General features: G+C 53.2%; 1 protein-coding gene and 1 pseudogene across 1 annotated transcript in view; both read left to right on the forward strand.

Moving 5' to 3' along the window:
- LOC104636655 (protocadherin gamma-C5-like) overlaps positions 1-17,729 on the forward strand; it is a 231,919-nt gene that overhangs the window by 141,759 nt on the left and 72,431 nt on the right. The window lies entirely within an intron of this gene.
- Positions 13,060-16,168, forward strand: LOC142603905 (protocadherin gamma-B5-like; annotated as a pseudogene).

Below are 17,729 nucleotides of genomic sequence, written 5' to 3' on the forward strand. Positions count from 1 at the left end.
TGAGTGCAGATGAAGGAGGGTGAGACATTGGCTTCCAACCCAGAAATACGTGCGTCAATGTGGTTTTGGCTGAGCAATGATTTAATTTCGTGCCTGGCTAATTAACCATGGTGAAGTGAAACATGAGCCAGCAGCGTGCCCTCGTGGCCAAGGTGGCCAACAGTGTCCTGGGTGCATTAAGAAGAGCGTGGCCAGCAGATTGAGGGAGGTTAATTTCCCAGAAGACTTAGCTTGAGAGCGAGGCCTGTGATAAGGTATTTACGCTTACGGCTTCATATTAGTGGCAGATGAGCATGCCACATCTTGGAAAAATGGGCTGAGCCCTGTTGACTCTTTCTTCAAATGAAACCCCCTATGGTGCAGTCCAGAGCAAGACTTTAGAGCCACACTTGCAGCGTGAGATATGAATGACTGTCCAGGTGCTCTCAGGGATGAATTTCCACATGCGCAGGTGAAGAGCAAGAAGACTTCCCGGTGAGTTTCTCTGACAACACTTAGTCTTATAATGCTTCTTGCCTTGCTTGTCTGATTCATGGCTTTGGTTTTCTTTTCATTACCTGGTCCTATATGGATGTAAGTTTACTTGTAATTATCAGCATAGCTTTGTTTAGCAATGTGTCATGTGTTAGTGCCTCTTGCTCTTGCTAGAGTGAGTGTGAAAGGCAGGAGATGTGAGGGTCTCTTTGTGTTCTGTTATTGTTTCGGGGAATAGATGTAAACATGATCTCTGTAGAAGTCACATCTCTGTGGAAGAGTGCGTGTGATAAAAGAGGGGAGGAGATTCCCCTGCACCATGCGTTTGATGAAGCCGTTCTCTGTTGGGTGACCACTCCTCTGGCTGTTTATCCTTTGTGAGCTTTGGAATCCTTGTTTTTGTTCTGAGAATGTTGGCGAGGAGACAGATGGACCTCCCTTCGTGGTGTGAGCGTAGTGCATTATCGTCTCCTGACGGAAGGAAGGCAAAGCTTTGTTCAGCAACGTGCTGTGTGCTGGTGCCTCTTGCTCCGGGAGGTGAAGGTGGGATTGTGGCTCAGCCTTGCAGTGTGTGTGGGTGCAGGAGAAGTGAGGCTACTGTTTTTATCACGTCATAACTGTGTTACACACTCTTGACTCTCCCAATCTCTCCTGGATGACAGCTCCTCTTTTACAACCTGTGTTTTTCTTCTCAGAAGTGTAGCCAAGAGATAACATAGCTTCATTTTAGCACAGAGCTGTAAAGATATGTGATGTGAGGTCCGTGGGTGATGCTGGTGCATGTTGAAGAGTAATGGTCTGGGCAACCGGCCCTTTGATGGCAAGTGCTTGCCAGTTGTATTATGGGAGAAAGAACACCATGGAAGTTGTGAGGGGTTGGTGACACGAGTCCTGGCAGGTGTTTGTGAGGGGCTGTGAAAGGACACAAGAGAGATGGTTTGCTGCTTCCCTGTTCAGTGTCCCGCTGTAGTAGTATTGTGCCATGGAGTTTCTTCATGACAAGCATGACAACCTCTGCAGTGTTTGAGGAGAGTCTTGGGGTGCCATGTGTGCGGAGGTACTCGTGGAGACATGGCATGGTGTGTTGTGAATTCCCAGGGTTCTTTGCTGGACTACATCCAATGAGCCTGATGATGTTTTATATTTGGATGTTGTGAGTCCATCAGTTTGCTTTGCTTTCCTATTGCACGACGTTCTCTGTGAATGGTAGTAAAGTCTTGCCTTTCTTGTCATGATGAGGTAAAGGTGGGCAACTGTGTGTCTGAAAATATGTGCAAAAAATGTCCTCTGCCGCGTTGGTCTGAAAGCAATAGCCATGGCAGTGCAAACATGACTCAGGGGACTATTTCTAGTAATTACTGCCTGAAACGTCAGTTTTCCATTTATATGTCCTGGTAAGCCTGCTATGTAGAGTTTCATCCTGTTTGTATTTAGTTTTTCCCAGGCTCGACCAATCTTCAGATGTCATTAATGACTCTTGCTATATGAAGTAACTGCTGAGGTTTTGTTCGTCTTAAAATTGGTGGGAATGTAGAGGACAGGAGAGTATTTTTGTCAGGAATTTCTGGCTTTGGGGCTTGTTATTTGAAGCATGTGTGAGGAAACTACTGATTTTATACACTGTCATGTCCGATACGGCTTTTCCTGTTGTGTTGGTTTCGCGTGGCAAGGTTTTGGTAGCCGGGGGGGGCTACAGGGGTGGCTTCTGTGAGAAGCTGCTAGAAGCTTCCATCTGTGTCTGATAGAGCCAATGCCAGCCGGCTCCAAGACGGACCTGCCGCTGGCCAAGGCCAAGCCAATCAGCACCTCTGTGATAACATATTTAAGAAAGAGAAAAGAGTTAGAGAGCGCTTTGGCAGCCAGAGAGAGGAGTGAGAAGATGTAAGAACATCAGCAGATGCCAAGGTCAGTGCAGAAGGAGGGGGCGGAGGTGCTCCAGGCGCCGGAGCAAAATTCCCCTGCAGCCCGTGGTAAGACCATGGTGAAGCAGGCTGTCCCTCTGCAGCCCATGGAGGGAGGATGAGGGGGGTGTAGAGATTCCACCTGCAGCCTGTGGAGGACCCCACGCCGGAGCAGGTGGAGACACCTGAAGGAGGCTGTGGACCCGTGGGAAGCCCGCGCTGGAGCAAGCTCCTGGCAGGACCTGTGGACCCATGGAGAGAGGACCCCATGCCAGAGCAGGTTTGCTGACAGGAACTTGTGACCCCGTGGGGGACCCACGCTGGAGCAGTTTGCTCCTGAAGGTCTGCACCCCGTGGAGGAGACTCACGTTGGAGAAGGTCGTGAAGGACTGTCTCCGTGAGAGGTACCCCACACTGGAGCAGGGGGGAACGATGAGAGGAGTCCTCCCCCTGAGGATGAAGAAGCGGCAGAAACACGGCATGATGAACTGACCGTAACCCCCACTCCCCGTCCCCCTGTGCCGCTGAGGGGGGCGGAGGTTGAAGCCGGGAGTGAAGTTGAGCCCAGGAAGATGGGAGGGGTGGGGGGAGGTGTTTTAAGATTTGGTTTTATTTCTCATTCCTCTACTCTGTTTTGCTTAGTAATAAATAAGATGAATTCCCCTCTCTAAGTTCAGTCTGTTTTGCTCGTGATGATAATTAGAGAATGATCTCTCCCTGTCCTTATCTCGCCCCCGTAAGTTTTTTTTTTTCATTGTACCTTTTCTCCCCTGTCTAATGAAGAGGGGAGTGACAGAGCGGCTCTGGTGGGCACCTGGCCCTTAGCCAGGGTCAACCCACCACAGTCCTTTTTGGCGCCCAACGTGGGGCTCGAGGGGTTGTGATAACGACAAGTGTGACCCAAGTGTGTTAAAACAAAGTTGTTATAAGCATTTATAATGTTATTGAAACAGTCACTGGTCATAATGATGTTCTGTTTGGTCACATAGCTCTGTTTTGTAAACCCATGTTTACTCTATGTAATCCCTGTGGTGCTGTTTATCACTCTAGGAGAGGGGTTCGTGTTCTCATGTTGTTGTATTGTGTGATAATGACTTATGATAAGATATCATTGACAGTCATGGGTCTGAGCTCGTATGTGTATGTAGCATTTCGGTCAGGCCCGTACCTCGGTCAGTATCTTTCAGAATTGATTAATAATTGGACCCAATCTATGGGGAAGACGGGGGGGGGATACCTTCTCCCACTCTTTCACCTCCTCTTTTTCCCTTTTGGTTGGTTACAACAATTTTTGAGAATTTTGAATACCCTTGGAATGTCATGCCAGTATATTTCCTATTGCTAGGTCTCCTGAATGCTTTCCCACTCCTGTTCAGGGTTAGCAAAAATCTTTTCAAGAGTACCACCCAGGGATCTTCCCAAGGCTGAATGGTCAGGGCTGGCATGGCATGTGGGAGAGTATGGGCGGGTATCTAGAGACCCTTTCACCCCAATGGTTTGGAGCTTCACTCCTGAACCATTGCAAGACCCTGATAAAATGGTAGAATATTTGAAAGGAAAATGCTGTGGGGATTCTAAGGAGACACAACTTACTGTGCTGTGCTGGGCCCTGGCTACAATGTATCAAACACTGCTTGATAGTAGACAGCACCATCCAGAGGGAGAGAGCGGACCCACAGGCACTGCAGCTGCCCAGGCCCCCGCAACAGGCACTGCAGCTGCCCAGGCCCCCACAACAGGCACTGTAGTCGAGCCAAAAGATCAACCCACCACACCAGTATCAGTCGCCCCTATCCACAAAAAGAAATACACAAGGAAATCAGTTCGCTTAGTGAAAAATGATGATGAACTGGGGCCATCATGAGAACAAGAAGAAGAGCCAGAACCAGAAGTGATTACTCGATCCCTGTCCCTGAGTGAGCTGTGAGATATGCGGAAAGAATTTCAGCCGCCTTACAGGGGAGCATATTATTACCTGGCTGCTCCGCTGCTGGGATAACGGGGCCAGTAGCCTGGAACTGGAGGGCAGGGAGGCCAAGCAGCTAGGATCCTTGTCTAGGGAAGGGGGCATTGACAAAGCAATTGGGAAGAAGGCACAGGCCCTTAGCCTCTGGAGGCAACTCCTGTCAAGTGTGAGGGAAAGGTATCCTTTCAGCAAAGATGTCGTATGTCGGCCAGGCAAGTGGACCACTATGAGAGAGGTATTCAATATCTGAGGGAATTAGCTGTGCGGGAGATGGTTTATTATGATCCGGACAATGCACAGTTGCCCACAGACCCCGATGAAGTCCACTGTACCCGACCCATGTGGCGAAAATTTGTGCGACAGTGCACCATCATCGTACGCCAACTCACTGGCGGTAATTGACTGGAAGAGTGAAGAGGCACCCACGGTGGACGAAGTGGCTGGCTGACTCCGGCGGTATGAAGAGAGCCTTTCTTCCTCCCCTAGTCTCGGCTGTGGAGAAACTGTCTCAGGACGTCCGGCAACTCAAAGAGGATATATCTTACTCCCACCTGTACAGACCCGCATTTCAGCTGTTAGGAGTAAGTGTTTTTCCGCTCCAGAGAGGGAATATAGAGCATACACACCACGAGGTATCCTGTGGTTTTTCCTGCGTGACCACAGAGAAGACATGAGGAAATGGGATGGGAAGCCCACCTCAACCCTGCGGGCACGCGTACATGAGCTACAAGGCAGACAGCTGTAAAAAGGGACTCTTCCAGAAAGAATGCTGCTCCAGTTTCCACCGGGCAGCCCCCCCAGACCAAGTGAAGAGGCCAGATTGCACTTCTGATCCTCTTGAAGGGACTTCTAAGTCCTTTTTGCAAGAGGTGAGTAGTGACTATGACAAGCAGGATTAGAGGGTGGAGGAAAGGGACAATAGAGTACAAGGCCCTAGTGGACACGGGTGCACAGTGTACCCTAATGCCATCGAGTATGAAGGGGTGGAACCAATATCTATTTCTGATGTGACGGGGGGATCCCAACAGTTGACTCTGTTGGAGGCTGAAGTAAGTCTAACTGGGAATGAGTGGCAAGAGCACCCCCATTGTGACTGGGCCAGAGGCTCCATGCATCCTGGGCATAGACTACCTCCGGAAAGGGTATTTCAAAGACCCAAAAGGTTACAGGTGGGCTTTTGGAATAGCTGCCTTAGAAGCGGAGGAAATTGAACCATTGTCTAGTTTGCCTGGTCTCTCAGAGGACCCTTCTGTTGTAGGGTTGCTGAAGGTTGAAGAGCAACAGGTGCCGATTGCGACTACAACTGTGCACACGGCGGCAATACCGCACCAACAGAGACTCCCTGGTTCCCATCCACAAGCTAATTCATCAACTGGAGGGTCAGGGAGTGATCAGCAGAACCCACTCACCCTTTAACAGTCCCATATGGCCAGTGCGGAAGTCCAATGGAGAGTGGAGGCTGACGGTAGACTATACGTGGCCTGAATGAAGTCACAACCGCCGATGAGTGCTGCTGTGCCGGATATGCTGAACTTCAGTATGAACTGGAGTCAAAGGCAGCCAAATGGTATGCCACAATTGATATCGCTAATGCATTTCTCTCAATCCCTTTGGCAGCAGAGTGCAGGCCACAGTTTTGCCTTCACTTGGAGGGGCGTCCAGTACACCTGGAATCGACTGCCCCAGGGGTGGAAACACAGCCCCACCATCTGCCATGGACTGATCCAGACTGCACTGGAAAAGGGTGAAGACCCAGAGCACCTGCAACACATTGATGACATCATTGTATGGGCAACTCAGCAGAGGAAGTTTTTGAGAAAGGGAAGAAAATAATCCAAATCCTGCTGCAGGCTGGCTTTGCCATAAAACCAAGTAAGGTGAAGGGGCCTGCGCAGGAAATCCAATTTTTAGGAATAAGGTGGCATGATGGGCGGCGTCAAATCCTATGGATATTATCAAGAAAATAGCAGCCATGTCCCCACCAACCAACAAAACGGAGACACAGGTCTTCTTAGGTGTTGTGGGTTTCTGGCGAATGCACATTCCGAATTACAGTCTCATTGTAAGCCCTCTCTACCATGTAACCCGGAAGAAGAATGATTTCAAATGGGGCCCTGAGCAACGACAAGCTTTCGAACAAATTAAACAAGAAATAGTTCATGCTGTAGCTCTTGGCCAGTCCGGGCAGGACCAGATGTAAAAATGTGCTGTACACCGCAGCCGGGGAGAATGGCCCTACCTGGAGTCTCTGGCAGAAAGCACTAGGGGAGACTCGAGGTCGACCCCTGGGGGTTTTGGAGCCGGGGATATAGAGGATCCGAGGCCCGTTACACTCCAACGGAAAAGGAGATATTGGCAGCCTATGAGGGGGTTCGAGCTGCTTCAGAGGTGATTGGCAGTGAAGCACAGCTCCTCTTGGCACCCCGACTGCCAGTGCTGGGTTGGATGTTCAAAGAGAGGGGCTCCTTCTACACATCATGCAACCAATGCTACGTGGAGTAAGTGGGTTGCACTGATCACACAACGGGCTAGAATAGGAAGCCCCAATCATCCAGGGATTCTGGAAGTGATCACAGACTGGCCAGAAGGGAAAGATTTCGGAATGTCACCAGAGGAGGAGGTGACACGTGCTGAAGAAGCCCCACTGTATAGTAAACTAACAGAAGATGAGAAGCCATATGCCCTTTTCACTGATGGGTCCTGTCGCATCGTGGGGAAGCATCGAAGGTGGAAGGCCGCTGTATGGAGTCCTACATGGCAAGTTGTGGAAGCTGCTGAAGGAGAAGGTGAATCGAGCCAGTTACAGAGGTGAAAGCCATCCAGCTGGCTTTAGATATTGCTGAAAGAGAAAAGTGGCCAACGCTGTACCTCTACACTGATTCATGGATGGTGGCCAATGCCCTGTGGGGGTGGTTACAGCAGTGGAAGCGGAGCAACTGGCAGCGTAGAGGCAAACCCATCTGGGCTGCCGAATTATGGCAAGATATTGCTGCCCGGCTAGAGAAGCTGGTTGTAAAGGTACGTCATGTAGATGCCCATGTACCCAAGAGTCGGGCCACTGAGGAACATCAAAACAACCAGCAGGTAGATCAGGCTGCCAAGATTGAAGTGGCTCAGGTGGATTTGGACTGGCAGCGTAAGGGGTGAATTATTTCTAGCTCGGTGGGCCCACGACACCTCAGGTCATCAAGGAAGAGACGCAACATATAGATGGGCCTGTGATCGAAGGGTGGACTTGAGCATGGATGCCATCTCACAGGTCATCCATCAATGTGAAACGTGCACCGCAATCAAGCAAGCCAAGCGGGTAAAGCCTCTGTGGTATGGAGGCCGATGGTTGAAATATAAATATGGGGAAGCATGGCAAATCGACTACATCACGCTCCCACAAACCTGCCAAGGCAAGCGTTATGTTCTTACAATGGTGGAAGCAACCACTGGGTGGCTGGAAACATATCCTGTGCCCCATGCCACTGCCTAGAACACTATTCTGGGTCTTGAAAAGCAAAGTCCTGTGGCGACATGGCACCCCAGAGAGAATTGAGTCAGACAACAGGACTCATTTTCGGAACAACCTCATAGACACCTGGGCCAAAGAGCATCATATTGAGTGGGTGTATCACATCCCCTATCATGCACCAACCTCTGGGAAAGTTGAAAGGTGCAATGGGCTGCTAAAAACTACCCTGAGAGCAATGGGTGGTGGGACCCTCAAACACTGGGATACACATTTAGCAAAGGCCACCTGGTTAGTTAACACTCGGGGATCTGCCAATCGAGCTGGCCCTGCCCAGTCAAAATTCCCACGCCCAGTAGAAGGGGATAAAGTTCCTGTAGTGCACATGAAAAATATGTTGGGTAAACAGTTTGGGTTATCCCTGCTTCAGGCAAAGGCAAGCCCATCTGCGGGATTGCTTTTGCTCAGGAACCAGGGTGCACTTGGTGGGTGATGAGAAAAGATGGGGAAGTCCGGTGGTGTACCCCAAGGGGATTTGATTTTGGGTGAAAATAGCTGATAAATTAAATTGCATGATATTAATAGCAATATACTGTATCAATGGTATGACCATAAGAATCACCCAAAACTAATGAAGGATGGACTTTGAAACTGAACAAAGTGCCACGATGATGGAACTAGAACTGACTTCAACTGGTGCCCAGAAACTTTATCGAAAAATCACATCTTTGGCGTCCAGACTGTGAGCATGGTCCATACCAGATACACCGGCTGTGAAAACTCCGGATGCAGCGTGCAACAATCCAGCAGCACGCACCTCAGAGCTCCTGCTCTGAGAGACTGTAATGGCAGATGGAACCCATGGACTAAATGAACTCGACAGACATTTTAGAGCGATAGCCCATAGAGTAAGGCAATGAGTTCTGTAAAATAATCTGGGCATGACGTAGATGGCATGGAATAAGGGGTGGATAATGTCCTGGTTCTGGCAAGGATAGAGTTAATTTCACAAGGATCCAGGACAGGTGAGCCAAGCTGGCCGGGGGCTATTCCATACCATGTGACATCATGCTCACCATAAAAGGGGGCTAGTCGGGCAGGGGCGGGTTCGGCGTGTCGACGTGGCTCTGGGACGGGTCAAGCGTCCGGTCGGTCGGTCGTCAGATCAGTAAAATCGTTCTCGGTTATCACCCATTGTTACTATCTGTTATCAGCACTGTTGCTGATTGTTTCCCTCTCCCTTGCTGTCCCAGTAAACTGCCCTTATCCCAACCCTCGAAGCTTTGCCGTTGTTTTTTCCGTTCTCCTCCCCAGCCCGCCAGGGGAGGAAGTGAGCGAGCGGCGCGTGGCACTTAGCTACTGGCTGGGGCTAAAACCACGTCACCTGTGAATGGTAGTTATTTGGTGTAGATGTAAACCTTGCATTAACAGTGGCAGAGTCACATATCTTCCAAATTGCCCATGTGTGTGATGGTGTCTTTGAGCTGATACTGGTAACTGAGTGTATAACCGAGCCACGTGTTGCTTCTGCCCTTTAGAACACTTTATGTTCCTTCAACTGAGTGTGATGAACAGGGACATCTCTATGCGTGCATCCATGTTGTGTTCCTTGTTGTCTGGAAGGAGAAGTTCTGAGCACAGTATTTCTTTCAGCGATGTCCGTCTGCAAATTTAGCTTTCCCGTTGCATGATGCTTGGGCAGGGTGAAGCATTGTGTCTGCACCAAGAGAGGGCAGGTGGAAGAGTTTGCTGTGGTGTAGTTTGAAATGTCTAAAAGGTTCCGTTTCTCCCAGTTGTTGTATGGGTCCCACAGTTGTGGTCCTGTGCATTTTCCTTTTCTTATTATCCAAAGAAATCAATCTGGGAACTGTGGCTATGGCCCTTTTGTGCAAATTCTGGTGTGATCCTCCAGTGTACTTTTCACCAACTAGATACTCTTCTTGTGTAGCTACTACAGTTGAGATGATCTGAAATGTTAAGCAATGATGCCTTCACTTCTGTGGGTTTTCACATTCCTTTTTCCAGGTTCAAAAACCTGGGCCTCATTTTGGCTGATAGCCCTTAAAAGTAGAGATGGGTTTTTAATGATCAGGCTGGGGAGCAGTTTCCATGCGTACCGTTCAGCTGCCAAGACAAAGACTTTGAAATACTTCTGTTTCCCTAAAATTCCTCCTGTGGCTGATGCATGGGCAAAAGTTGGGTGTTGTCTTTGGTTCAACTATAGGCTGTGAATGGAGAGCAAGGAGGGTGAGAGGCCTGGCTGCCAACCAGGAAAAGAGGTGGGTCAATGTGGTTTTGGCTGGGCAACGGTTTGATGGCATGCCTGTGCCATTTATGTTATCATCCTAGCTTCACTGTCCAGAAAGGCCATGTAATCCTTGGATAATAAAGTAAGTGTGAGCATAAGTGTGTACCTGGAAGGATGATGCATGGGTAGAGCAGGTTATAATTCCTCTGTGAAACCTCCGTTATTCCTCTCTGTCTCCCTGGAATGATGAGATGCAGAGTTTCTTGTCAGTTGTACTGACTCTTTCAGGCCTCTTGTTCCTGCGAGGTCGTGGTTCCTTTCGCCATTTCTGGATAGTGCTTTTTCATTTGAAACTGAGAGCGTTGTTTTGCAGCACATACTTCAAACCACCTGAAGACAGGACTTTAGGTGTGAGGAAAATGAAGCAAAACCTAAACCAGAATCTCCTGTATTTTCTCTTATCTTGAGAAAGAGGCCCATGATGAGCATTTTTTAATGTTCAGGGAGATAAACAGGCCATAGAGTAGAACAAAAGCAGGTGAGAGCTGATGAATATTTCAAAAAATGAAACCCCCTACTGTGTAGTGCAGAGTAAGGTTGAAAGTTGCACTTGTAGCTTGGGACCTGAATGACTTCCAGGTGCTGTGGGCAATGAATTTCAATGTCCACAGTGAAGCCCGAGACATCCTCACAGTGATGTTCCACTGACAATTTTTTCTCCTTTGAGGCTTCTCGTGTTGCTTGTCTGGGTTTTTTTGTTTGTTTTGGTTTTTGATTTAGTTTTTTTCCTTTCCCTGGTGTCCTCTGTATGTTGTTCTATTGGCAAGGAGGAGGCGATCTTCCATTGTGCGATAGTGCCTCTCGCTGGCAGGAGAAGGAGAAGGCAGGAGATGTGAGGGTACATTTGTGTCATATTTTTGGTAGGGAGAGTAGATGAAAATGTGATTATAGTAGAAACCGCATCTCTGTGGAGCAGTGCGTGTGATAGAAGAGGGGAGGAGATTCCCCTAAGTTGATGGCTCGATGATCCCTTCTCTGTTGGATGACTGCTCCTCTTTAATTTTGGTTGTTTAGCATTTGTATGCTTTTGAATCCTCCTTTCTCTTTTCAGAACGTTGGTGAGCAGTGATTGTACTGCATTATCGTCCCATGATATGTTTTTACTAATTATGAGAAGGTCAGAAGCAAACCAGCAAGTTGTGTAGGGCTGGAGAGAACACCTGGGGGAGATCTGTTGGCATTGGGGCCATAGAAGAGCAGATGCTCATTTCCCTGCTTGTCATAGTTACTCCATTAGGCACACAGTTGTGGTACCACGTGTACAAATTGAGTTGCCTCTGCTCAGTAAGTTTGGCCTAAGAACTGGTGTCGTTCCACCTGATCCATTCATTTCTGCGTGTACGTTCTGTAACTCTTGCCTTGCTTGTTGTCATGAGCTACAGCTCGTCCTCAGGGTGTCTGAACCACATGTGGAAGGTGCCATCTGTTCCAACTCTCTGAGTGCAGGCGCAGTTCCTGTACACACCTTTGAGGTTTAAAGCTGTAAAGAGGAAGGCTTTCCTAGGAGTACGTGTGCTCCCGGAGGCACACCTGTCTGCAGTGGAAGAAAGCAAAACCATCTCTTCAGCCTGGCCAAGATTTCCATGAAGAGACTGGGTGTCAGTGGGACAAAGCGTGCAGAGTGTCCCCCACATGGTCCCCCAAAAACACAGGTGGCCACTCAGCTGGAGAGCCATGGATTTGGCAGTTGTACTGTTAGATGGATAAGGAACTGGCTGGATGCCTGCGTCCAAGAGTTACGCTCAATGGCTCAAGGTCCAAGTGGAAACCAGTGACGTGTGGTGCTCCTCAAGGGCCCGTACTGGGTCCGGGACTATTTAGTATCTTCATCATTGACAGAGACAGTGGGATTGAGTGCACCCTGTGCAAGCTGGTTGGTGCAGTTGATTCGCTGGAGGGAAGGGATGCCACCCAGAGGGACAGTGACAGTCTGGAGAAGTGGACCGTGCGATCAAGAAGTTCAAGAAGGCCAAGTGCAAGGTCCTGCACCTGTGTTGGGGCAATCCTCAGTTTCAACAGAGACTGTGGGATGAACGGTTTGAGAGCAGCCTTGTGGAGAAGGTGGGTGACAACTGGGACATGAGCGGGGAATGTGCCCTTGCTGCCCAGAAATGCAGTCGTAGCCTGGGCTGCATAACCTTATTGTGCCTTATACAAAGGGAGCTTAAAAGGAAGATGCAGAAAGAGTTATTACCAGGGCCTCTTGTGACACGACACAGGGCAAGGGTTTTAAGCTGAAAGAGGGTAGATTTTTCCATAGATTTCTTTCCATAGAGAAGAGATGTTTTGCAATGAGGGTGGTGAGACAGTGGAACAGGTTGCCCAGAGAAGATGTGGATTCGCCACCACTGTTCAAGGACATACTGGATGGGGCTTAGAGCAACTTCATCATTTGACAGGTGTCCCTGCCCATGTCGGAGGGGTGGACTAAATGATCTATAAAGGTCCCTTCCAACCAAAAGCATTCTGTGATTTTCTGAAAGACTCCAGGTGGCTTTGCACTTCCCTATTGTCAGACCCTCCGGTACAGAGATGCAAAAGAATACATTCCTCAGTGTAACGGCTCTTCTACCTACAAGAAAACAGAATAACGGGACAATTTTCATAGACTTAGTTGAGCAAAAGGAAGAAATGCAGGGAAGATGGAGACCCTTTGCAGGTCTGGCATGCCAGGTTTGAAATTACCGTTGCCTCATTTCGCCTCTGAGTGCTTACCGATTTCTGCAACACGAATATTTCCTTCTTGGTATTCGTGACAGGCAAGGAAATCAGAATTCAAAATACCTGGCAGAGTGCTACAAAGCTCTGAAAGTCTTCCCCTAGCTAGTGCTGCCAGGACTATTTGTTTCTGAGTGTTTCGCTGGACCTAAGAGCAGCCGACAGCGTATCTCGGGTACAAACGCCTTTGGAGCTGCAGCAAGCAAGCGAGTGCTTCTGGCTCGGCGGGTCTCATGCAAGGGAGACCCCAAGGCTGGGTGGAGGCAGCGGAGAGCGGCCAAAAGCCCGTCCCGCCGGGAGCGCGGCCATCAGCCGGCTGCGGTGTCGTCGCGGCGCCTCCGGGTGCCGCTGTTGGCCGCCGCGGAGCGGCGCTGGAGCCGGAGCCGCAGCCGGAGCCGGAGCCGCCGCAGCGTCCTGCCCCCGCGGGCTGCCGGCTCGCACGGCGCCGGCCATTGTGGGCAGCGGCACGGGCAGCAGAGGCGAGAGGCGGCGCGGCGCGGGGAGCAGCGGGGTCCGAGGCGGCGCCGAGATCGCTGCCCTGCGGCGGCCCCTGCGCTCGCTGCGGAGAGCGGCTGGAAGGAAGGGAGGAGAGCGCGGCGAGCGCTGCCCAGAATGGCGGGCGGGCCGGGGCCGGGGCGGGTGCCGGTGCCGGTGCCGGTGCCGGTGCCGAGCCGCGGGCGAGCAGCCGGGCGAGTGCTGCTGGCCGCTTTGCTGCTGGGCTTGTGGTGCCGGGCGTCGCCGGAGCGGATCCGCTACGCCATCCCCGAGGAGCTGGGCAGAGGCTCGCTGGTGGGGGCCGCTGGCGCGGGACCTGGGGCTGAGCCCGGCCGAGCTGCCGGCACGCAAGCTGCGGCTCAGCGCGGAGAAGCAATACTTCACGGTGAGCGAGGAGACCGGGAACCTGTACGTGAGCGAGCGGCTGGACCGGGAGGAGATGTGCGGCGAGTCGGCGTCCTGCTCCGTCAGCTTCGAGGCGCTGGTGCAGAACCCGCTGAACGTTTTCCATGTCGAGGTGGCCATCCAGGACGTCAACGACAACGCACCGGCCTTCAGCAAGCCTGCTCTGGACCTGGAGATTGGTGAATGGACGCTTCCCGGTGCTCGTTTCCCGCTGGAGATGGCCCGAGACGCGGACGTGGGCAGCAACTCGCTGCTGACTTACCAGCTCACTGGCGACCCGTCCTTCTCGCTGGCCGTCAAGGAGAGCTCGGGTGGGAAGCAGCAGCCGGAATTAGTGCTGGAGAGAGCGCTGGACCGTGAGAAGCAGAGCTCCTTTCAGCTGGCGCTGACGGCGGTGGATGGCGGGGAGCCGGTGAGGTCCGGGACGGTGCAGGTTCGCGTCAACGTGACGGGACGCCAACGACAACGCGCCCGTGTTCAGCAAAGGCGTCTACGAGGCGCGAGTGCGGGAGAATCTGCCGGCGGGGTCGCTGGTGCTGCGCGTGCGAGCCACGGATGCGGACGCGGGCTCCAACGGCGGGTCTCCTACTCCTTCGGCAACGTCCCGGACGGCGTCCGCGCCTTGTTCAGTGTCGACAGCGCCAGCGGCGAGGTCAGGACGGCGGGGCCGCTGGACTTCGAGGAGAGGAGCAAGTACGGGTTCGGCCTGGAGGCGAGGGACGGCGGCGGGCTGACGGCTCACTGTGAAGTGCAGATAGACATCACCGACGAGAACGACAACGCGCCCGAAATCACGATGCTGTCGGTGTCGAGCCCGGTGCCCGAGGACGCGCCGGCCGGCACGGTGGTGGCCGTGGTGAAAGTGCGGGACCGGGACTCCGGGGAGAACGGTCAGGTGTGGTGCGAGCTGTGGGGCGAGGCGCCGCTGTCGTTCGTGGCGTCGTCGGGCGGCTCGTACAAGGTGGTGACGTCGAGCGCGCTGGACCGGGAGCAGGCGGCCGAGCACCGTGTGACGGTGGTGGCCCGGGACCGGGGCAGCCCGGCGCTGTCGAGCCGCACGGCGCTGGTGCTGGAGGTGTCGGACGTGAACGACAACGCGCCGGTGTTCGAGGAGGCCGCCTACAGCGCCTACGTGGCGGAGAACAACGCGGCGGGCGCGCCGGTGCTGCGCGTGCGCGCGCGGGACGCGGACGCGGGCGCCAACGGGCGCGTGAGCTACTGGCTGGCGGGCGGCAGCGCGGGCGCGGCGCCGTACGTGTCGGTGGAGGCGCGGAGCGGCGCGGTGTACGCGCAGCGCTCCTTCGACTACGAGCAGTGCCGCGAGTTCGCGGTGGCGGTGCGGGCGCAGGACGGCGGGGCGCCGGCGCGGAGCTCGACGGCGACGGTGCGCGTCTTCGTGCTGGACCGCAACGACAACGCGCCGCGGGTGCTGTGGCCGGCGGCGGGCGCGGGAGCGGCGGGAGCGGCGGGGTCGGGGGCGGGAGCGGGGTCGGCGCCGGTCCCGGCCGCGGCGCCGTTCGAGGTGGTGCCGCGGTCGGCCGAGGCCGGGTACCTGGTGGCCAAGGTGGTGGCGGTGGACGCGGGACGCGGGGGCGCAACGCGTGGCTGTCGTACGAGCTGGTGCAGGCGCCGGAGCCGGCGCTGTTCCGCGTGGGGCTGCACAGGCGGCGAGGTGCGCACGGCGCGGGCCGTGTCGGAGAGGGACGCGGCGAAGCAGCGGCTGGTGGCCGTGGTGAAGGACCACGGGCAGCCGGCGCTGTCGGCCACGGCCACGCTGCACGTGGTGCTGGCCGAGAGCTTGCAGGAGGCGCTGCCGGAGCTGAGCGAGCGGGGCGGCGGGCGCCGACTCGCCGGCGGAGCTGCAGTTCTACCTGGTGCTGGCGCTGGCGCTCCTCTCGGCCCTCTTCCTGCTGAGCGTGGCGCTGGCCGTGCTGGCGCGGGTGCGCGGGGCCGGGCCGCCCGCCGTGCTGCGCTGCCTGGGCGCGCAGCGCTTCTCCGTGGCCGGCGCCGCCTTCCCGGCCGACTTCTGCGAGGGCACCTTGCCCTACTCCTACAACCTGTGCGTGGCGCCGGGACGCGCCGTCGCCGAGGCCGCTTGGCTGCCGCCGCCGCCGCCGCTGCCCAGCCTGCCCGCGGAGGAGCTTCTCGGCGGGGAGCCCTGCGGGAAGCGGAGCCCGAGCAGCAGCGCCGGCGCGGGAGAGCCGCCCGCCGACCCCGACGCACCGCAGGTCTGTAAGCCCGCGCGGTCCTTGTCCCTGAGCCTTTCCCAACCTCACGCCCAGGCTGATGCGCTGTGCTGGGCTGCGGGGTCTTCCCGACCTCTCCACGAACGAATGACACACTCCTGTGCCGTGTCCTTGCTGGCCGCAGGCTCAGTGGAGAGGTTCTTGCTATCCAGCTTGTGCTGGAGAAAATGCTACAGGTATGCCGTAGCTCCGGGATAGAACGAGTTCTTCTGATGCTGGACGTTCACAAGCCAAAAAAACCCCAAGAAAACAAAACAAAACCCCCACGTTTTTTTCCTTTTGAATTCTGAGCAAGCATTTAGTGATGGGCTTTTTGGTTCATCACGCGTTCAGGTTCAGCTGAGTTGTTTTCTTTACAAGACGTGTGCTGTGTAAGACGGTACGTGGATGCTTTCTGTGCCGAATGAGTTCCTTGGGCCTTTCTGAACCTCCGTCCTTCTCCTCCTGGCTTTCCCGGGTGCTGTGGCTGATCCGTGTATCCGCGAAGCAATGAAGAAGGAACAGGGTACCCCGTTCCCTTCAGGGCATGCAGTTGGCGCCGGGACTTTCGGGTTCATCGGGGGGCGCAGGTTCAGTTTCAGCTGAGAAGTTTTGACTAGGAAGCTTGTTTTGTCTGAAATGTTACTAACGGTGAAGGCGGATCCTTACTGTGTAGAGTGAGATCCGCTGACTCTACATGACGGGGTCGCCGGGTCTTGCTGTGTCTGCTGGTGCGGTTACTGCCGATGTCTGTTTCCACGACCGAATGAAATAACCCTGAGCCGTGTCCACCTTGGCACGTGCGAACCGGCACTTCCGGCCTCATCAGCGGTCACTCGCGTAGGCTCAGTGGAGAGCTTCTCGCCATTCCACTTGTGCTGCAGAAAATGGTACACGTGTGGTGAAGCTCTTGTTTTGGTTCATCACACGGTCAGGTTCACCTGACGAGTGTTGTCTCTGAAACTTGCGTTGTCTGCAATGTTTGGAGTTACTAGTGATGTGGCGGACCCTGAAGAGTTTTGTGTATAAACTTGTGCCGTCCTAAATGGTGGGTGTCAGGAACGGTGAAGGCGGATCCCTACTGTGTAGAATGACAGACGCTAACTCTACGTGATGGGGTCTGGAAAATGGGGTTGATGCTTGGTATTGGAGATTTTTCCTTATCGCTTTTTCCTGAAGCGATGGACTTGCACCTGGGTGACAGCTGAGCAAAGCCCCGTTGCACTAGTGAGGCTGACTAGTATTTTCCAGACATCATTTTCGGAGTCCCTCGTGGAATTTTTTCTCTTTTTTTTTTGTTGTTCCGTCTGTTTTTTTACTGTTCCTGATCTGTCCTTTTCTACAAGGGTTAACCTGTAAAATGGGAGCGCCAAAAACAAAAAAATCGCGGTTTGCCTGTTATCTTTTTTCCTATCCCTCTTTCCCCAAGTGTTGCACTGCGTTTCACGTGAAGAGTTGGCTTTATGCTGGGTTTATTTATTTTGTTTGTAAATGTCCTACCCGACAGAGAGTACCTGCGCATCGCTGCCTGCTGCTGAGGCACTCCGTAGTGTAGGGTTATAAGCAGATATTCGGAAGTGATGATTGGAGAAGGGGGAGAAATGGAGGCTGATTCAGAGCAGCCTACGATGTACAAGTGAGAAGTAAGTCAAGTTAAGTAAGTCAAGAGCGAAGGGCTGTGCGTGTACTGCAGGATTCGGGGACTGACCATTCCGACTGCTTGTGAGTAGTTTCCCCTACTACATGACACTGTTTTGCTCCGCAGAAAGGGTGAAAAAAA

The sequence above is a fragment of the Balearica regulorum genome, chromosome 14 (genome assembly GCF_011004875.1).
Source record: "Balearica regulorum gibbericeps isolate bBalReg1 chromosome 14, bBalReg1.pri, whole genome shotgun sequence".
NCBI classification, from domain to species: Eukaryota; Metazoa; Chordata; class Aves; order Gruiformes; family Gruidae; genus Balearica; species Balearica regulorum.